Raw genomic sequence first — 23,890 nt, forward strand, 5'->3', positions numbered from 1 at the left:
ATGCTCCAAGTAACGGTTCGCAGAATAATAAAAAATTAAACTTTGAAATAGGTCACAACTTTAAATGTACAATTTAAGTAATTGTTCAATAATTATATCAACAGTTTAAATAAAATTCTAAACCTATCATTTATTTCCTAGGTTCGCTAATAACCAATCAGGTGTCTTGCCAGATCATCGACCTCGCCAATGCTATCCATGACCTACTTACCTGAGAAGCAAGAAAGGAGTAAGTGAGTTCAATTTGAACTCAGTGAGTAATCAAAAACCAACAGATTATGCTTTAAAAGTAGAGTTTGAAAATAGTATATTACATAGTTTTGAAACCGTCTTACATGCTGGGTTTGCAGGTGGGATTACGAGACCCAGTTCACACGTTTTTTCAGAAAACATACTCACATAAAATCCCCGATCACTCATCGAAAACATAGAAAATTTTAGCTTTTCCCTTATCCTTATTGGTAGATAGTCCAACTGGTTCGTAATAAACACACAAATTACTAAACAGAACATATGGATTTCACACATGCAAGCAAACTTAGCTTTTAGGACAATCAACCTTAACAAGACAGAGACTTACCCTGATTGCTACGAATAAAATTTTAGAACAGTGGTTTTGACACCATATATTGAGTGCAGAATTTCATAGGACTTAGGGTCATTTTATAGACCTAAAAGTCCTAGTTACCTTTGGATACCCTATCTGACTTAAGAAAGATGTCACTTGCACGTAAAGTGTTCGTAGATACACTAAACCTCTTTTTTCCTAATTTGATTCTGACTATATCTTTGACCTGCGAACACAGTTCTTCAAACAAATTGGCAAACCCCAGCTCGCCAAATAGACTAGCGAACCCTCACTTTGTACGACCAAAACTTTCAGCCCCGATCTTGGGATGTGACACTTTCACTATTTACAGATAGATTCCTTTCTTCAGTTATCAAACACAACCTTTTCAATTTTTTTCTTTCAATGAGAATTCATCCATCCCACTATCTCTTCCATTGTTCCTTAAGTTATTTGGTCCTTTATCAATATCCTTTGCACACTAAGGTATTCAGAACTTAATTGGTAGACTTATGTTCAACCCAAGCTAATCTTCATAGTTACAACTTATTGATATTCCAATATTTAAATTTTAACTTATATTAAGAGCATCTTCTCAATGATATTCCAATTACATCTCTTCATATCATCACCTTCGATCCTATATTAACTTGGTCTTGCACTTACCATGTAATCAATAGATATCTTGAATCATTCTAATTTCAATGCAACATTTAAGAGCCAAACTGAACAGTCATAGCTATATACAGAACCCGCCACATGGGTCATCCATTAGAATACGCCTCTGGGGCTTGTCAATTATTTACCACCTTGGTGATTAGACACAGACCTACATCATAGTCCCTCAAACATTGACATAATTCATACCAGACATTTCTGATCCCCAGTCATACAACACTTAGAACTCATGCTTCACATATTAGGCACATTGATGTAGATGTACTTCAACATAATACATATATATATGCAACGTAACATGCAATTAAAACTCATTTAATCTCTTATAGTTATACTCTCTTCTTCAATCTTCTATATACTCTTCACGATTACCAAAATATAGATCATAACAATGCCTTGATGGATACTTAGCAACTTTGTATAAACTCCTGTATGTCAACCATTTTTTTGCATCATTAATTCCAACAGTTACCACCACAACCTCATCCTTCTCTTATATGTTAGTTATCATGCTATTATCCTACTAAATCTTCCTTATCCAGTTAACTGAGAAATCCTTTCAAACCTTTCACAAATTTTTGTCACAATAATAATTTCTTAACAACACATATCCTCATAATCCACTTCCAACATGCCTTAAGCCATACTCTTTTTTTTCAAAAATTATTCACTGACATTTACCTTGGGCGGATATATATGTATTCGGTGAATACTTTCGTTGAACTAAATGTCTTTAAAATGACACTCAAACATACTCTAATTCTATATCACACGTATTGATACTAACAAGATACTACTTGGACCATTCAAATGAATTTCACGTCCATTTCTTCAATGATATGTATATTAAGAATACCCATTTTCCAGATTTCTTATGATTTTAGGAAAGGTCATTAAACCCCAGACAGTTGTGATTTGGTAGATTCCAAATAATTTTGATTCAACCAATCATTGTAATATCGACAACTCTTAATGACAGATCCTTAAATCTTACACGATTACAAATATATATCTAACCATTTCAGATCATCTTGGTGAATACCTTTACCATCTTGCAACTACACGGTTCTTTTCGATAACTTATTCTATTATTTCATAGATCTTACTCAACCCTTGACCTAAACCATAGTAATACTTTAACTCAGTTGTACTTATTATAAAACTATTTGACTCTTTTACATCTTACCAGAAATACAGGTATGTAAATCTTACCAGGCATTCATGACAAATCACACCATTCAAGCTAAACAGAACATACAATCATTTCTTTTACTACCATGGATCATGACCTCATGGTCTTGCGTAAACATACATGTATAGCGATATGCCATTTCGATTATTATGTCGAAGGCTATGTGATACGGGGTTGCGCGCGGACCAAGATCGAGTTGCCAAGTCACGGGAAACTCCTACGAAAACCCTAAACAATCAAATCCGAAATGAAATAGAAAAATTAAAAGATTAGAACTTTGAATTTCTAGATCTGAAATAAAATCCCCAAATCAGCAAAGAATCAAATTGAGAATAGAAATAAGTGTTAGGGTTCTTGAAACCCTCAAGGAGATTGTGATTCTGCCCAATTGAACACCAAGATAGTTTTCCCCAAATTTCGACAATCTAATTTCACCCAAAAAGAGTATGGAAAAACCCTAGAAATTGGGGATTTTTGGGCTGATTCCTTAAGATAGAAAAAGGCTGAAAACACAATAAGAACAGAAAATAGATTAGATAATGATTCAGCACAAGTAGAAATAAAGAAAGAATTGACAGTAAGAAATTAAAAGATAAGTCCTAAGAAGCCTTGAAATCTCGAAAGATCTCACAACTCCCTTCAAATGGCTCTAATCTCCCCTCCAAAGAATATCAATGGCAAGAAGAAGGTTGAAGATGGTTCCCACAATCAAAAGATTGTTAAAACAACTTCTAAAGAAAACTCAAGAGAGAAATCTTGGAGAAAACTCAAAGAAAATTCTGCTCTCAACAAATCTGAAATTTTAATAATAATGATAAGTGTTTAACAAGGTGGACAGCCATGCCTTTAAATAGGCCTTATAACTAGTCCTAATCTAATTAGAAAACTAAAATAAAAAAAACTCCTAATTATTTTAATATGAAAATTCGGTCAAAGGTCATTTTATCTGGGATTCTTGGACTGAATATTGACATAAAAATTTAAACTAAGTAAATAAATAAATAAAAATAAAAATAAAACTTTACAACTTGGGCCACTTTGACAATTTGGCCTAATTTTCAACTAAGTATGGATGGATTTCTTGATTGGGCTGGGAATTTGCTTATTGGGCCTCGCCTTCAAGAATTTGGGCTTTTGTGACTCGTATCATTCCCCCCTTCCTCAAAAAGATTCGTCCTCGAATCTGAAAAATCAAATGAACTCGACTTTCCTCTATCGAACGGGACTAATGGCAATTGAGTCCACTGAAAAGAATAGCCATGAGATAGTAAATAGCAACGGAAATAAGCTTGTAGTCCAATCATAAGCATAATAGAACAGGTATAACGCATGTGAATGGACAGATTCAGATTACCATGCAAACAATCTAATTTACTCACCACTGCCTCGTCAAATATTTGAAACAAAGATGGACATGTTTTAAGGCATTCAGTCGTCTCACATTGTTCCCACAAACCATGAATAAATTGCGAGTAATAAATCAAATGGTAAACATAATCGTCACAAGTAGGTATTTGAAAAGATTCACATGGTTCACAGAGTTGCATAATCATACCATGCATTAATCGACGGTCTATAGATTCACTCACACATGCATTATCAAAAACAAGAATCTTTTTATCAACCATCAAAACAGATAGATCATCAATAAATAAAATAGGACAGTCAAGCACGTTTCGATCTAAGTGTTCATCAACACAATCTTTATCACTATCCGAGGAGTACAAAACTGTTTCAAAGGTTTCAAGCATCTTACCTCGATAAGCAGAAGAATGAGGGTCGATTTTACCTTTTTCATTTAAAACAAACCTTCGCTCATCGGGGGCATAGTGTAGTCGAATCTTCGTTGTTGAGTTAACGTTTGTCAAATGGAACTCAAACTTCATGTACAACCACATAAACTGTTTAAGGCACGAATATAAATTGAAAACAAATTTGGAAAATTTCGTTACCTTATTCTCCAAAACAGATTTGGACAAATTCAAGGATTTTACACAAGGTAAATCAAGAGAATAACAAATCACGCTTCTTTTCGTAATGACTTTATCAACCACAATCGAAGAGTAACAATTAATCGGATCAAAATGAGGGGATCTTTTAAGAACTAAGTCACCAAAAGTTTTATCAATAATTTTCAAATCTGCACTGGACTCGGTTTCTAAAATTTTCTTACCTCGCTTACCTTCGGGATCATGTAGTGTGATTTCATCTTTGCCTAAGTTGATCGTATGAAAGCGTCTTTCATTTGAGAGGTATTGAAGTTGAAAGTTATCTTTCGATCTTTCGGGAACCTGAAAAGTAGCAACACAAGAAAAATTCATATCTTGGTTAGTGGAAACATTCCTCACTACCCTTTCCACGTCTTTTTCTTTTGTTTCTTTTTCTAATTCATTTTCTCTTCTTTTTTCAATTTCTTTTTCACTCTCAATCTCTTTTTGCTCTTTTTCATTCTCTTTTTCTTTTTCCTCACTTGTTTTAACAGAATTTTCAGTTTGATTTGGTCCTCATGGACTTGTTCCAGAGTGAGCGGCACTAAGGTGAGTTTCTTTCCTTGATGCTTGAAAGAATACCTATTGGTACGACCATCGTGAGTGACTTTTCGATCCAGTTGCCACGGTTCTCCTAGCAACAAATGGCAGGCTTGAATAGGCATTACGTCGCACACAACTTCGTCTTGATACTTACCGATAGAAAAGGCGATGCGTACTTGTTGAGTGACCCTAAATTGGCCTTCGTTGCTAAGCCCTTGTAGTTGATAAGGTTGTGGATGCTTGGTAGTGGTTAAGCAAAGCTTTTCCACCATCGTCGTGCTGGCTATGTTTGAGCAACTTTCACCATCAATAATAACTCTACAAAGCTTACCTTGTACATGGCAGCGAGTATGAAAGAGATGTTCTCGTTGCTGCTCGCTCTTTGGTTTTGCCAAAGATGATTGTCCACGATCATGAAAATCATCATCCATTCTAGGGACACGTTGAGGGCTGCACCTATGGGGCTGGTTATCCCTATCTTCCTTAATTGGATCTCGATATTGATGTTTTTGATTCACTCGTACCTCATTCAAAGTAGTATTCAATGCTTGAAGTGTAGCATTTATTTGTGTGATTGCAGCAGTATGTCTGTCTAACTGTTGTTGGACTTTCATAAGTGCATCATTATTATCACCTTTAGACATCTTCAAAACTGTAAAAAATAAACACTCAACACTCAAAAATAAAAGTTAGCAAACCTCACCATTAATCACTCAAAAAGAAAAATCAAATTCTCAATGAGGTCGAATTCAATCTTGTGAGTTCTTTATCAGAGTTTATATCAACCAATTAGAGAGTGTGAACCAAACTACCAAAGAATCCTAATTTGCACTAGGATGCCAAAAACTGACGAGACACCAAGTGATTCGTGTTGCACCGAGGAAGGATTGTGCACACGTTTAAATCCTACTAACACAAGAAACAAGAAGGTGTTAGATATTGTAAAAGGAGAATAAAAAGCAAACAAATGAAAACCTACAGCTAAGAATCAAAAAAAATTGCTGAAAATAGAAAACCCGAAAAACTGCGGAGTAACTTGACAACTTCGTTCGAGGTGTTCCCGATCTCCAAAAATCACGAAATTAAATCTGGAGTGTCCTTATATATTGAATTTTTGATCTGGAAATTTTGGGCACCAAATTCAACCCTCTGAATCTTTTTTTAAATATTTATTGAATTTCGTATTTTTTTATTATTTTGACTTTTTTGACTGATTTTTTTGCAGAAATAATTTTTTTTATATTCAATCACAGTGCCAAAAACATGTATGTAAAATTTCAGATCAATCGGACAACGTTTACCCACTCAAATGAATTTTTTTTGAACAATTTTTCTGGGTAAAACTTCTGTTTGTGCTTTAAAAAATAGAGATCAGTTTAGAAATCAACCAAGAACACCCAAAACGCCCAAAATCTGATACCAAATGATTCAGGGTTGCGCGCGAACCAAGATCGAGTTGCCAAGTCACGGGAAACTCCTACGAAAACCCTAAACAATCAGATCCGAAACGAAATAGAAAAATTAAAAGATTAGAACTTTGAATTTCCAAATCTGAAATAAAATCCCCAAATCAGCAAAGAATCAAATTGAGAATAGAAATAAGTGTTAGGGTTCTTGAAACCCTCAAGGAGATTGTGATTCTGCCCAATTGAACACTAAGATAGTTTTTCCCAAATTTCGACAATCTAATTTCACCCAAAAAGAGTATGGAAAAACCCTAGAAATTGGGGATTTTTGGGCTGATTCCTTAAGATAGAAAAAGGCTGAAAACACAATAAGAACAGAAAATAAATTAGATAATGATTGAGCACAAGTAGAAATAAAGAAAGAATTGACAGTAAGAAATTAAAAGATAAGTCCTAAGAAGCCTTGAAATCTCGAAAGATCTCACAACTCCCTTCAAACGGCTCTAATCTCCCCTCCAAAGAATATCAATGGCAAGAAGAAGGTTGAAGATGGCTCCCACAATCAAAAGATTGTTAAAACAACTTCTAAAGAAAACTCAAGAGAGAAATCTTAGAGAAAACTCAAAGAAAATTTTGCTCTCAACAAATCTGAAATTTTAATAATAATGATAAGTGTTTAACAAGGTGGACAGCCATGCCTTTAAATAGGCCTTATAACTAGTCCTAATCTAATTAGAAAACTAAAATAAAAAAACTCCTAATTATTTTAATATGAAAATTCGGTCAAAGGTCATTTTATCTGGGACTCTTGGACTGAATATTGACATAAAAATTTAAACTAAGTAAATAAATAAATAAATAAATAAAAATAAAAATAAAACTTTACAACTTGGGCCACTTTGACAATTTGGCCTAATTTTCAACTAAGTATGGATGGATTTCTTGATTGGGCTGGGAATTTGCTTATTGGGCCTCGCCTTCAAGAATTTGGGCTTTTGTGACTCGTATCACTATGCCATGAATCATTCCTATTATATCATTTTATTTTCTTTGCTGTCATAGGATTCATCGTCATGGACTTGCACACATATCATGTATCGTGATCGACAAATTCAGTCATGAATTACTGAAGGCTATGCCATGAGTTTTTTCCAGTCAAAAGATGTCATGGGTCAAAACAACATGGTCTTTCGTTTTGTTCCATTCATGTTGTGACTTGCCAATCTGATCAGCAATAACTACTCCACAAGGAGAACTTAACCATGGTGTTCACTTACCCAAACTTGTTCATATGCCAAATAACTTCTTACTTTTAGTTCCCGAATTATACTTAATAATTATATTAATATCAATTATTCATGACCTAACTTTATTCTTACAATCTTATACATGTTACCTTATTTATGTACTTGTCATGTTTTTCAATTTGCATTTTGATCATGTTCATAGATATATTTTAATATGAACAAGATGCATGCAACGGTCATAGCAAAGAGTCACTTGAAAACTCACTTACAACAACTTGAACGCCAGATTCAAGCACCGGACTTGCAATCAGCAGCAATCATTGCTCAAAGAACATAGAAACATCATCAAAACCCATTCACATGTATTTTAGTATCTTCTTCTCAAACATTAACAACCCCATACAAAGCCCCTTTTTCTTTAATCTTACTATTCACCAAAGTTAACAAAACTTACTCTTCGGGATTCCTCATGCATAACTGAAATACTCACCCAGGATATGATAAAATATCCTACTTAAGATATTATCTTCAGTTCCAGCTCAAAGATAACAAATTGTATTCAACTTTCAAAATAAGCCTATAGCAACATCCTAATGGGAGGAAGAAGGGAAAACTCCCTTTTATCAAACCCATTTAACTAATATATAATTACAAATAAGACCAATATTCCCTTAGTAAAACTTGACACATGTCACACTCTTTAAAAAAATCGTCATTAGTGGTTTACAGTAGTAAATGAAAATATAAATAAGAATCAAATATAGACAATATATGGTTACCCTAACTAGAGGGTCCCTAATTACTACACTTATAATGCAGCTAGCACAGTCACCCTAATAACATGGCGAACTACGCCTTTGGCAAGTACTCCTTTTAGAATCATCTCTCCACTTGGTTGTTATCTCATTCCAACCAACATAATGATCTGTCATTAAACCATCCTCGACTTAAACATTGTTAAGAACACACCCATTCTATGCTCTAAAGGAAACTATCAGATGGATACCACTTCGCCAAATAGACTATTTCAAAACTACGCACCAGCCTTGAATCCACCAAAACTAGGGTGTTACATACCTTCATTTTGTAAAATACCAGTCTAGTAGTAATGTGTTTACCTTACTAGATGCATTACAAAGAGAGGTTTTCACTCTGAAGTTACTTACACGGATTTTATTCACATACTTGACTAATTCATACCTTCTCATATCATATTTCACTTACTTACCATTTAACTTCTTATTCAAACAGTATCTCACACATAACATCATTATATTCATTACACATGAACAACCTTTTCAATACTTTGTATACACACTTACCAATTGTCTGAAAGGTTCTCTTTTTATATTTCTATTTGTATTGTTCACATGTAGGAGTTAGGATAGAAACTCACCTAGACTATAGCTTGAAGTTCCAAAACTTGAACATCCCTCTCGAACCAACAGCATCAAGTACTTAAAGAATATGGAACCATCATTAAAACTCATTTATAGACAAATGACTAGCATCTCAATTATAGAAAAACTCCATGCAAGGTCCCTTATTCACAACTCACTATTCAAATGCTTTTTACTACCCTTATTCTTTCAAAAACTTAACATACAAAGCTATCAGACTCACCAAGATGTGGATCATCCACTCATTCCATCAAAACCTTAGCTTCCAATTTAAATAAAGAGGAAGAACATTTATAAGTTGAGAAAAAGAACCAGAGGGTAGTACTAAAAAAAGAAAACCAACCTAACGAACCTTTCTCACTATTTATATATATCCAGCTTCCCTTAATTGAAAGTCGACAAGTGTTGGTTGTATCCAGAATTTTTCCTTATAATTGGCCTATAGAACCCAAGGGAAATATAAATGAGGATCCAGTACAATTTTTACTTGACCAATGAATTTAGTTGGACCCTAACCAGATCACATTAAAAAACCAACTAGCATAGTGCTCAAGCAAATTGGAAGTACTATGCATATGGTGGTAACTCTTACCAGGCATACTTTTCACTTGTTCTAATCTTTTCTTAAATAGCAAAATAACCTGATATAAACTCTTTAAATAATTCTACGACAGATACTCTATGCATCAATCATCAATTTGCCAAAAACTTATATATTGACGAATTATCACCTAGGTGCACCAAAACAAATAACATGCACCACTATACGCCTTTCTCTCGGATCTGCCAGATTTGGGATGTGATATGTTTACTTAATCTATACCATTTTTCCATCCCACCAATAGTAGTAATTATTCATGTATAAATATTAGTAGTACAATCTTTTGATATCTCACTCTTAGTAAGCATAGAAAATTCAAGATCAGATACTCAGGACTAGACAACCGACCACTTTAAGATAACACATCAAAGTGCTTACATCCAAAGACTGAAGTAATGCATCCATAATGCACAAGAGTGTTACACCCTAAGGCTTTAAATACAATCGAAACTGCATTTCCTATCATACGCATGCATAAATCCTATTAGCATGTCAAACGTGTCCTAGCTATTTGACTAAGGGTGGATTTGGATGGGAGGTGCGGTGCGTTTAGTTTACTTTTTGTCTCACACTATAGCATCGGTACAGTATTTAATCTCACCTCCACTATTGTTTTTACACTAACCACAGGTAAACACACCGCCCATCCAAACCCACCCTAAGTTACTAGGACATTTAACACTTTTTAACATTAAACAAATTCAATTGCAACCATGTTTACTTAGGCACTCTTATTATAACAATTTTCCTTCATATTACTAGGATCACATTTCCAAGTTCTAACTAGCCATCTTATTGCCAATTTATAATGTTTCAATGTTTATTTCCTACTTCTGTTGGAAAAAATCTAGTTCGAAAATGGTTTTCTTGCACAGTGAAAAATAAAACTTTGAAAATCAAATCGGTTTGTGATATTTATAGTAATAAACTTTTTCCTAAAATCTCACATATGTTTTGGGCTAGAGGGATCCTAGACATTCTTGACTTTCAACCAAACGACCTTTTCTGCTATTCTCACACCACAAAACTACTTCAAGTGTGGACCCGAACACTTTCGAATATGGGTTCGAACACTTTCGAATCAAACACAAAACAAAAAATTTTTTTTTAAAATTTTAGTGGGAAAGTAAAACTTTCTCTCACATAGTGTAACACCCCATACCCAGTATAGTCGTCAGACCCCGAGCTACAGGATGTCACAACAATAAATAGAAATATTTGTATACAAATTACTCAATAATATTCAATAATTTCATTTAAATAAGTTAAATCTATATTTAACATGCATTACAAACAAAACTACGTCTCAATCGGGCTTACCAAAGCCCTTAAACAAGTTCGAAACTAAACCGAGATCATTTTGAAACTTTTACAAATAAAAACTGGTAGAATTGTTATTCCTAGAAAATAGAATTTATTCTAGAAAATAAATTTCCACTACTTTCTAGCAGAATAACAATATTGAAAACTTATGAGAGACTTGTGTTTCTCTAATTTTTTGGGTGTATTTTGAAACCTGCCAGTAGCATCTATTAATAGTGAGAGTTGGAAGAATCCTTATTGAATTAGTAGAACCCAAATAACATTAATTTAATAGAAAAAAAAAACCCTAGCTCCCTAATATTTAGGAGAGAGGGAGGACAACCTTAGGTAAAAATACTAGAGTTTTTAGTCCTTTTGTTTCCATGAAGAGGGAATTTGGCCTCTCCTATACTAGGTCTAATTATATGTGCTTCTTGGGCTTTTAACCCATACATTATAATGTAATCTAACCTAGTACATGTTTTTTCTATTTCCTTAAATAAATATTATTTACAAAATTAATTTAAATAATTAATTTCTCAATTAAAAAATTTTCTCAACTCAACTCTAATTTCATTAAAATCATGACAACTTTATCGTAAAAGAACCTATAAGAAAATATATTTAATTTTTCTACATCCAATATATTCACAATGACCAATTAGTTTAATTTTATTTTTGATCTTCAATTAATTAAATAATTAATTAATTCAAAAAAACATATATTAATTCTCAAATCATTTCCATACTTTAGTGAGAAACCACATTAATTTTCGAATGTAACTTATTTCTCTAACTTTATCATTTCTATCCATTTTTGTTCATTTGATTTAACATGCAATTCATTTCTAGTTTCAACAAGCTAGTGGAGGGACCAATTGGACATATGTGATTAGTGCTCAAATGATTTATCATTAAGTTCCAGTTTTTCTCTTATTAATTATAAACTCATTCAGTCACGAAGCAATTCCACTATGGTATCGTGACTAAGCTCTCCCTAGTGACATACCATTATGAAAGTTACTCAATCAGTACTTCTCCAATTACCTTGTCATAAGTATGTTACCACCATAGGTTATCTAATGGTAATCGTTACATCTTCCTTCATGAAAATTCAATTGCTATCAAATAGTAATCAAGTCACCTATCACAAAGACATACAACCTGTGGCAATATTTACCTTTTATCTATCATGTAATGACGATGATAGCATATCATTTACCATTAGTTAGGCTATGAATTTCACTATTGTGAATTATGCTACATACTAAAAAAGTTGTATACCCAACACACAAACTTTCGGTTTCTTATCTATTTGAACTTTGGCTTTTACTAACATGAAAGTATATGAGTCATGCATACATAGTCCATCATCCACTCAGGATTAAGGTATGCTACACTATGTGTGACAACCCAAATTAGACCCTGGTCGGAATGTGGTTTCGAGACCACATTACCGAGCCAAAAATTTATTTTCGTGTTTTAATTGCATAAATTGTTGTGTGACAGTGAATATATGAGAAATTAAATGCTTAATATTAGCATTAGGATTGTGAATTCATTCAAAAAGGACCTAGTTGACGAAGTTAGGAAAGATGATAGATGAATTATAAGGATTAATTAATAATAGGTTGAGGAAGCATGGCTTTGCATGTCAATTTGCCCATAAAATTCATGGTGGCCGGCCAAGGAGTGATAATGCTCCACTCATTCTAATTTAATATGTTTCTTTGGTGAACAAATGATGGGGATAATAATAGAAAAGGGAACAAAAAAAAATGGGTGTCATACTTGCCATCTCCTAGCCGAAAAACCAAGAAAAAGAAGGGGAGAAAAGAACTTGGAAGGAATTCGGCCATTGCTTGTGCCTAGGGAGAGTGTTTGATGTTGTGGCATGAAAAATGAGGGAGTTTGAATGCTTAATAAGGAGGGAAGAAGGAGTGTTCATATTTTCTTTCTTTTGCAATTGTTCTAACTAGAGGAAGAAGAGGAAGCAAGATTCGGCCAAGGTGGTCCTTTAGACCAAGGTATGTTCAATGATATTTTTGGAAGCTTACCCTACCTTTGGGGTGATGAGTCTAGATTCTATCTATTCCATGGTTGGATTTGGGGTTGTTGGAGAGTTAGGATTCGGCTAAGGAGTTTAAAAATAAAAGCTAGTTGATACCTTGATGCTATTAGCATGCTAGTTATATGGTTGTGTTAAGTTGCTTGTTATGTTAGCATGAAAGTTGAAAATTGTTAAGCTATTTTGTTGGAGGTGCCGAACTTAAGACTAGGAAGAGAATGAGTATTCGGCTAACATAGTGGAAAGGTGGTGTTGCCAATTGCTAGATTTAGACTAGGGGAGTGGCTGTAATGGGCATTAAGATGTGGGACTTAAGAAATGTAGTTATATGTGGACTTACATGATGTTACAAATAGATGTGAAAATATGCTAGATTAGGAAAACTCGATTAAGTGTTCATGAGATGAAATTAGGTGTTTAAATGATGTTATAGTTGACATTGTACATGTATACATGCATTTCGGCCATGGTCTTTGCTTGAATTTGAGATTTGTAATGTGATTTTCCTAAATTGTCTATGAATTTTTGGTTGTTGATTCCATGGTAATGGTATATTGAATCCATGAAAATTTAGTAAGGTTGCATTCGGCAACTTGCTTGGAATTAAAAATTGATGTCTAAGCTTAGGTGATTTCGATGATGATATATATATATATATTCATAAGTATATTTAGTTGATTCGGCTTTGGTAGTTGCATGAGGCTATTGGCCAAATATACTAACATACATATACATGTGAAATTGGATTGTAAATATTTAGCAAGGTGGTTAAACTAGTTAAATTATTGATTTAGCTCAAGGAGTTAAAGGAGGTGAATCGAGCAAAGGCAAAGAAAAGGTTATCGAGTAGCCGAGTTGGAACCGTCTTACCCAACACGAGGTAAGTCATTAAGCATGTAGTTGGTATTATTTCAATGGTCATAACGTTATGGATTGATGCTGAATGGAATGAATAAATATACATATATATATATGCGTGTACGTATGTGATGATGAAATTGTTGAATGAAAGAAAAGAGGTAAGATGTATTGAGTTGTTGATCTCGGCACTAAACGTGCGGGATAACCATTTATGACCATGAGATTGGCGCTAAGTGCGCGGGATTAAATTGTACAGCACTAAGTGTGCGATTCGACTATGTTGCACTAAGTGTGCGAAATGAATATGATGCACTAAGTGTGCGAATTGAACATGCGGCACTAAGTGTGCGAGGTTGACTATGTAGCACTAAGTGTGCGATTTGATTACGTAGCACTAAGTGTGCGAGTTGATTATATAGCACTGAGTGTGCGGGCTCAAAATACATTCGTGAATCATTATGGACACTATGTGTGCGACACTATTGAGTCGATCGCGGACAGCGGATCGGGTAAGTGTCATGAGTACATGGCTAATATGTGCTATGCTTATACTTGGTGTTGAGCTCGGTAAGTTGAACCTATGTGACAAATATACTTGAAGTCACGTACATAAAAATTATCATAGAATGGGTGAAAGGCCGTTTAGTTGTATGTTTGTAACGAAAATAAAATGATTTATGAAAATGCCTCGAATATCCTATTGATGAGTATGTGGATTGTGAATGCATAAATTGGTATGAAATTGAATCGATAGGTTGGAGGAACTATGGTATGGTTCGGTATGGATGGAGTAAATTGTCTCATTCCATTTTGTTTCCTCTTGTGATAATGTTATTGATGTATAGTAGTGCATTGCTTATGACTTACTGAGTTATAAACTCACCCGGTGTTTCCTTGTCACCCATTATAGGTTGCTTGGACTCATCTATTTTTGCGGGGTCGGGCCGTCATCGAAGTCATCACACCGGATAGCAAGTTTTGGTATTTTCTTCTTAGTTGGCTTAGAAGAACATTTTGGCATGTATAAGCTATTACGTTGTGTTTGAATTTTGGCATGTAAACTTTAAGCCATGCGAAAATGGCACGAATGTTCGATTGAGTTGGATCAAGGGTAGGCATGAAATGGACCTAGTTACTTTCGTAACAGATGCTGGCAGCAGCAGTGTCATGAGATTGAAAAATCACTAAAAATAGTAGGAGTGGAATTAATTGATGAATAAATTATGTAATCGAAGCTCGATGAGTCTGCTTTCATGAGGAAGTAACGAAAAGATCATATGGGCAGTATATTAAGAGATAATCAGATTTTTGTGGGACAGGGCCAGAACGGTTTCTGGATTCCCTGCTCCGACTTTGGAATTTCATTAAAAATTAACCAGAGATAATTAGGGGTCGTACCATATATGTACAGATTCCTCTCTGAGTCTTGTTTTCATAGAAACAAACGGCATCAGTATTGGAGCCCCGTGCAGGGAGATATCCAAGTCGTAATGGGCAAAGGTCAGTGTAGTCGACCCCTGCAACTTGGGAGACTTTGACTAATAAACTGTACTAATTGGCCTGACCAAAAATTCTAGAAAAAAATACATAGATGGGCACATGAGTCTAGTTTCGGGGAAAAATTACGAAACTGATTTTCGAGTTACGAAACTCAAGATATGATTTTTAAAACGACTAGTACACAGATTGGGCAGTGTCTGGAAAATAAATTTTGTAAGGGGTTAAAGCCAGTTAACACCTCGTGTTCGACTCCGGTGTCGGTTTCGGGTTCGGGGTGTTACACTATGAACGTCACAAGTGAATAAATCCATAAATGGATTTAGAATCTATTCTACTTGGGTCCAATCCAATGTATTGTCAGTCCAATCAATCACATATATTTCTCTATCTTCTAGGAGTCATCTGCTCCAATGCCCAAGATAAAGCATCTCCCTAAGTGGACTCGATAGATGACATAGTAGTCTTTCAATCAGTTTACTCATTTCCGATTAAACTAAGGATATGTTTATATATGTCTACTAATATAAGTTATCTTTTTGTATTATGATCTGACCACGTAATACCACTTAGTATTAGTTAAACATTAGACAACTAGTGAGCCAATATTTGCTTCCATTTTACCCTGGATACAAAAATCATTGAGAACAATATACAAATGGTATTAATGTAATTCATATAATAATTTTATTAACCAATCTGTTCGAAAAAATTACAAATGTACAAATGAATATAGTACACTTATGACACTAGATCCAACAGCTTCATCACCAATACTCATTCATGTACATGTCTGCATGTGTTTGTCATAGTCGTATTGAGACAAGGCATTTATTGCCTCTTATTGGACATCAACATTATTCACATTTAAGCCTTATGATGCATAATTTCTTTCCAATTTTGTTATTTAAGATAATAGTCATTTAACACACATTCATGATTTTTACTCAATCATTTGAATAATTAATTACCTTAAAAAACAATTATGTTTATTCCACCATATCACTCTTCTCTAGTGACACCATGATATTTAAGGTTTTATATTATTTTCACAACTAACTTCCACTAGTTTAACAAAACCTTAATAGCAATACACTTAGCATGTTTTATTAACTAATTTAAATACCTTAAACAATGGTTTCATATTCCATACACTTATCTTAAATTATTAACTAAATCTTTTAATTCATACTTAATCTTTTCTAAGGAAAAGCATGAAAGTCCAAAGGCACTTACCTTTTGGACGCTCTTAAACACAAAATCAAGCTTTCAAACACTTGTTTCGATCCTCATCCTTGCTAGGAAATCCAAAACTGAAACATTTCCTCATTTTCCTTACACACAAAATTATTTCAAAACTCAATATCCAAACTACAAAACTTATATTCAACAAATAAAATCAAATAATAAACTAGGAGAGATGAATTCACCATATCTTACCTTAATGAAGCTATCTCTTTCTAGCTTACATTTTCTCTCTCATAAACCCATAAATCCTTTTTGAAATTTGATAAAGATGATGGCCTTTTTGAAATTTGATAAAGATGATGGAGGAAATGAGTGTAGAAGATAGTTTTCTAAGTGATTTTATCAAGAATCAAGGTTAGGTGTTGAGTTTCTTCAAAAATCTCAAAGAGAAAACATGAAAAATGAAGAGAACCCATGTAGAAAGGGGCTGGTCAAAAGCTGCTTGTAGGAGGCAGATGGGAGTTGGTTTCTCTTCTTTCTTTACTTTAAAACTCACACAACTACGCCATCTAAGCCCACGTGCCAAATTTCAAGTCCAAATCACCAAATGAAGTCAAGTAAAGAAATTCTTATAAAAAAATTTATAACAAAAATTAGTAATTATCTTGATTAGTTTAATTTATAATATAGGCCATATTAGATTCCAATAGATAAGTGTTTTAATATTTAATTATATATAAAAATTTATATCAAACAATTCATGCAAGCCATCAAATAAGTGTGCACAATTTTTGTTGGTTCAATATTCCATTATCTTTAAAGTTACGTGTCTAACAGTTGTGTTGGTCAAATATTCAAACATACTTTTAAAAAATAATCTTTTAAATATATAAAAAATTTCTAAACAAAATTTAGATATACCCGTATTTTCTTTTTCTTTTTTTTTTTTTTGGTAGTAAGTCAAGATACAAACTTTTAAGGAATAATTACATTAACAAAATTTAAACGTTGATCAATGATAACAAAGAGCATTAATCACTATATTATTATATTGTTCAAAATATATTTGTTTTATAAAGCATAGATTAAAATATATCATAAGTATATATTTTTTAAATTTTAAAATTTAGTCTCAATTGTTTTTTATAAATTTAATCAGGGATGAAGCCAGAATAAATTTTTAATAAATTTTTAGGGGTGAATGAAATTTTAATTTTTTATAGTCTATATCTTTATAATTTGTAAATGATTAAATCGAATATTTATAATTTTAGGAGGTAAACTACAATTTTACCTTTACTAATTTAAATTTTAAAAAAAATTAATGGCCTAAATAATAATTTTACATTTTAAGGGTGGTGGGGGCCCTGCCAGCCCCCCCTAAATCAACATCTGAATTTAATCCCTCTATTTTTAGATTATTTTGTTAAATTCATGTTCATTACAATATCAACTTTTTAATTACATTACTACCAAATGACTATTGTTTTATTTTAAAATCTCACATAAATAAATTTAACAAAAAATTAACAATATTAATAAATCAATCTATTTTTTTTTAAAAAATCAATCTAAATTTTAAATTTTAAAAAATAAAATTTCAAATTTGTGAAGAAAATTACATATTTTGACAATAAATTTATGTACTCAGCTTAATTTAAAAAACAACTAATGGTCGCCTCAAATTGCAAAGGCACAATAGATTGGCGGCATTTTTACGTTGTTGAGGGGGTTGGTGCAACAACCACAAATTATGATGACCTTGCTTTTAGTGTAAAACAGGCAAGTATCAAGATATTTATTAAGCCAACCCATCCGTGTTAGCAATTCCTTCCTAAGTTAGGGTTTGTTAAATATCATGACTTAATTATATTTATAGGATACCGTTCGTTGGTAATAATTATTTAACGGTTCAAAATTGTTGTAGGGATAATCATTTAAATTATACATGAGTTATGGTTTAATTTGTAATTGTATATATAAATTTTGATTTTATGTAATTTTATACATGAAATTTTGATTTGATCCAATTATTATAAATTATTAACACAATTATTGATATAACATCATTTGATATTTCTATATTCCATGGATAAATAATTATATTTATTCAATATAAAAATAAATTGATGTATTTATTTCTTTAAATGTGTATGATTAAATTAAAATTAAAGTTTAAAGTAAACATTTGAACCACAATTAGAGTTTCACATGTATAGTTGCACCAAATTAAAGTTTAAATATACAATTACATATTAAATCAAAGTTTATGTATAATTTTGAAATCTATCCCTATAAAAACTAATAATAAATTTTCAATTTATTGACACTTTTGAGCATGATCTATGTTAATAGAACATAAAATATGATAACTGGATTGTTAAAAAGTTAATTGTAAAAAAAATAATTTATAAAGGCATATAGAACAAATATAATTTTACACTAGTATAAGTATATTTTTATTTATATAAGAGGCAAACTAGAAATTGAGAAACGGTTTTTTTTTAAGAATTAATAGAATTTAATTAAATAATTAGTTCAGTTATTAAAACTAGATAATTATACTAATTATAACAAAAACAACTGAATAAAAATTCACATATTTACGTAAAATGAAACTATAACATATACTCAAAATTCCTAAAACAACAACGCTTAGAAAGCTACCAACAATAATAGTTGTCTTGTTACCATTTGTCGCTAGAAATCCTGATTGAATTTCTTAAAAATATCGAAATTAAAAAATTATTAAATTAGATTTTTTTTTAAAAAAAATTATGAGACTAGATTAATTTATTAAATCCTTTCTAAATAGAAGCCCTTTTTGCCACTTAAGCCGAAAATGCTTCCCGGGAAGCGTTTTCCTTATTTTTCATTTTTTAATGTTAGGGTTTTGTTTTTTAAAGTAAGGTTAGGATTTTGTTTTCTTAAAATAGAGTTAAGATTTTGTGGATTGTAGGGTTTAGGATTTTGTAGTATTTTTTTATACTTTTAAAATTTAAAGTTTAAGGTTTATTTTATATTTTTAATTTATTTTTTATAATTATTTGAGATGTAAAGTTAATAATTATTTAATTCGATGTTTAGAAGCATCGTATTTACACCCATCGTATATTTAAATTATTCGAATTGTAAAATTCAATTCGATTCAAAATAAAAACTCAAACTACTTTGTTTGATTAAATCTTAGTTTTTAATTTTTCGAACTTTTTTAATGCAACTGAGTTTTTATCGTTATTTATAGTGCATTTTTTTTAACATTCAGATAGGTTCAGTGCATTATTTTCGAACATTAAGATCAGTTCAGAAAATATATCTTGGGAATCCTGAGATATTTAATGGTTGAGTGGGGGAATTTGGAGTTGAAATTGCTAGAGGGAAAACGCTCCACGTAAGACATGCTTCCAGTGCACTGTCAGAAAAAAACACTAAAAGCGCATCCAGGGCAGCCACGTTTGAAGTAAGGACGTACTGAAAGAAATTAGGAAGGCTACAGCACAAGTGAATTGTATGCATCCAGTATGTCACTTGTGCGAAGACATATTGTTTTGGGTTACAGAGTTCAATAGATCGGACCAAATAGATCGGACCAAGGCATTGCCAAGGAAGCGTACCGTGTAGACCTGAGACAATGGACCTGCAATTGTGAGAGATTTGATGCACTTCATTTCTCATGCGCTCATGTAATTACAGCATGTAGCAATCAACGTTTGAATCGCATGAACTTTGTAGACGAAGTGTACAAACTAGAACACATGTATAACGTGTGGAGAAATTTATTCCCACTGATCCCAGAAGAACGTATGTGCCCACCTGTATCAAGCGCTCCATTCAAGTTTTTACCCAATATATCAATGTGTCACAAACCAAAAGGTTATCCGGCATCAACTCGGATACATGACAACATGGAAATTCAGGAAAAGTCTAACCAGTTGGAAACGTCGATGACACCGGCATGTAATATGCTGGGCACAAAGGTTCATAAGCAAAACCTGACATCAAAGTAGAAGCAAAAAAATGTGGTGTAATATGTGGTGCTTGTGTCAAAAAGACGGGGTTAGTATAACACCAGAATAAGTCAAGTCATACTGACAGACCGGTGATGCGACCATCGGTGTCGGTTCTTGCATTGGTGTAGATGATGAAGCCACCTCGGAAGCTCCATCATGGCTTCCTCGCCTTAGATTCTTAGGTGCCCATCATGGCCTCCTCGTATGCAGTTGCCTACCCCTCACCTCTTCACCTAGGAGATATGGCTTGCCATGGACCCTAAACCATGGCATGTACTCTAGATAGAAGGCTAAGTCAAGTGCGACAATGGCCTCGTGAGTAGGTAAAAACTCATATTTATTGTTTCAAATGTTGATATATTACGCGTGGAATGTAGGCCAATTCTCATACGTTCTCCCCTGTAAGTCGATATGATGCAGATCTTCAATTTCTTATTGTGTCGGTGGAATCAATTGCCTGAACTCGAATTTTCGCAACACTCTATTCGACTCATGCATCTTCATAGTAGCACACACTACCAATGGCACCTTCACGTGCCAGATGTTGGGATTGACCAAGAATTCAGACGAGATGTATTCTTGAATTGTCAGATCGAAGTATGATGTCCATTCAAACTATATTAAAAATTTAATTATCTATATACAGCTAATTTTTAAATAAACTACGTTAATACTATATAACTTCAAATTTGAAAAATACATATCTCCGCTTCCGATCGTTGGTCTAACAAAAGTTGTATATCTCGAAGCTCATCCAGTAGTCCCACGTGACTTAGCCTATGGTTCTACCTATTGAAATAATATATTAACACAATAATTTAAATTTTAAATAATTTTTATTATGGTCAATATATTATCTAATGAATTTTACCTTGTTAGGAGTGAAAATGTATAAGGATAGTGTAACACCTTAAATCAGATCCAATTAATCGGATCCAGACCTTGAGTATTACCACATAAATACGGACAAGGACTTAGTCTACTTATACAAATTTCAATCAAATTACAATACCCTTAATTACAATTTTCCAACTAAATTACAGAAGTCAATACATTTATAATACATGGCAGCTAAGTTACAAAATTACCAAAATTTGACATCCTACTCTATTACAAATGTCCCCAAAGGTACACAAATTCTAAGTAACATAGAAGACTTCAAACCCGCTAATAGTTCACTCTGTCTACAAAATAACCCTATACACCGTTTCGTGGTATAGTCCTGGCATTGTCCCTCCTGGCGCAGACCTACAACACCATACCTGCAACATAACACACACATATAAGTTCATAAGAACTTAGTGAGGACAACATCTTTTACCTGGGTCACACTTGCATATACAAAGCAATATTTTAGTCTAAAAATCTCTTTGTTCTTAATCTTTAACTTTGTCTCTGTCGAATACTTCCTTAGATTCTATTCTCTTATACCCGCCCACTGCCATACCTTACTCTAAGATTATTCCCTTCTCTTTTGTCCGTGATACTTTACTTACATACTTTAAACCTCTGAGCCATTACCTCATCGTGATTTGGAGAAAAGCACATACACAGGTAACAAATACTTCCTTCGAATATACGAAGGTTACGTCTTTATTTAGAACACATATCAATACTAGCTTATTAATTCACCATATCTCTTCAATTCACCATCTCCGACCGTGCCTTAGTTTTTGTGGCATACCCTACCATATATTCCATCTATACAATTTGTACTTCTGATTTCACTATTTAAGTTTAAGGAAAATACAGAACACGCCAATTACTTAGCACAGAACCTGCCATAAGTGATGCGGAACCCCGGATCTAGACACAAGAGAAACACAAATTAGAAATAAAAAATAAGAATAAATAAAATTAGTTAAATAATAATAATAATAAAAGGATAGATTTGCCCTATGGAACCCTTGGTTAACTTGCAACCAAAAACGCCAATGATTGAGCGGCTCCCTACGAAATCCCTAGAAGAAGAACCTCTAGAAACACCGATGAATGGGAAAGAAATTTGAATATTTGTAACTCCGAAATACCCTCGAAAGTAACAAACTCCAAACTAAATAGCAAGAGAAGAATCACTCTACTCTCAAAAATTTGCCTCACACAAATTTGGAAGAAAACAAATACTCTCTTTTTTATCCTCCCCAATGTGTAGAAAGCAAGCCTATTTATAGGCAAATTACAAGAGTAATTGAATCCTAATAAAACTCTTTAAAATTATCTAAGAAAATAAAATAAATAATAACCTAACCAATAAAATTACTTAACTCATAAGTGATGTGTCCCAACCAATGAGAATTAAGTAAATAATAATAATAATATACATAAAAGATTAATCCACCAATTTATGGGCTTTCACTATTACAAGATTGGTCCAGTGAATTGCATTCCCGTATTTGTCAACGTCACGAACATGATGACTTAAATTTGTAGCAACAAAGTCTCAGACAAAAGCATTCATCTTTGATTTTAATTGTCGTGCCTTGCTTTGAGTGATTGGACCACAAGGAAAAACAACCCCTTGAGTGTCACCTCTTTGGCTCGTATCATTCTCTCCCTCTTCAAGAAGATTCGTCCTCGAATCTGAACCTACATCAAATTCAAAAGGAGAAAGATCAGAAACATTGAAAGTAGCACTAACGCTATACTCACCAGGAAGATCGATGCAATAAGCATTGTCATTTATTTTCTCGAGTACTTGGAATGGTCCATCTCCTCGTGCATCAAGTTTATTCTTTCTCTTAGAAGGAAATTGTTCATTCCTCATATGCACCCATACCCAATCTCCAGGTTCAAACAAGACTTGCTTTTGCCCTTTATTAGCTCGATGTGCATTGGACTTATTCTTTTTCTCAATGACTTTACGAGCCTTCTCATGGATCTCTTTCACTAAATCAGCTTTCCTTTCACCATCTAAATTAGCAATCTCATTCAAAGGTAAATGAAGCAAATCTAAAACAGTAAGTGGATTAAAGCCATATACAATCTCAAAAGGAGTAAAACCTGTGGAAGAATGGACAGAAAGATTATAAGCAAACTCAACATAGGGTATCCATTCTTTCAAAGATTTAACATTCTTACCTATTATGGCTCTAAGAAAAGATCCCAAAACTCGATTTACCACCTCGATTTGACCATCAGTTTGAGGGTGGCATGTAGTAGAGTAAAGTAGTTTAGTACCTAACTTACCCCATAACACCTTCCAAAAGTGACTAAGAAATTTTGCATCTCTATCTGAAACGATAGTCCTTGGGATTCCATGTAATCTCACAACTTCACGGAAAAATAGATCGGCAACATGGGTTGCATCATCAGTCTTATGGCATGGAATGAAATGAGCCATT

General features: G+C 33.2%; 1 long non-coding RNA gene across 1 annotated transcript; it reads right to left on the bottom strand.

Annotated features, from left to right (window-relative positions):
• Nucleotides 1–23: 23 nt before the first annotated feature.
• On the bottom strand, nucleotides 24–17,115 carry LOC107940671 (uncharacterized). The gene is made up of 3 exons (XR_001695500.2): nucleotides 16,792–17,115; nucleotides 16,588–16,685; nucleotides 24–211 (listed from the first exon to the last, which is right to left on the bottom strand). It is a non-coding gene; the product is annotated as an uncharacterized lncRNA (long non-coding RNA).
• Between the last annotated feature and the right edge of the window lie 6,775 nt (nucleotides 17,116–23,890).

The sequence above is a fragment of the Gossypium hirsutum genome, chromosome D13, assembly GCF_007990345.1.
Source record: "Gossypium hirsutum isolate 1008001.06 chromosome D13, Gossypium_hirsutum_v2.1, whole genome shotgun sequence".
In the NCBI taxonomy this organism is placed as follows: Eukaryota; Viridiplantae; Streptophyta; class Magnoliopsida; order Malvales; family Malvaceae; genus Gossypium; species Gossypium hirsutum.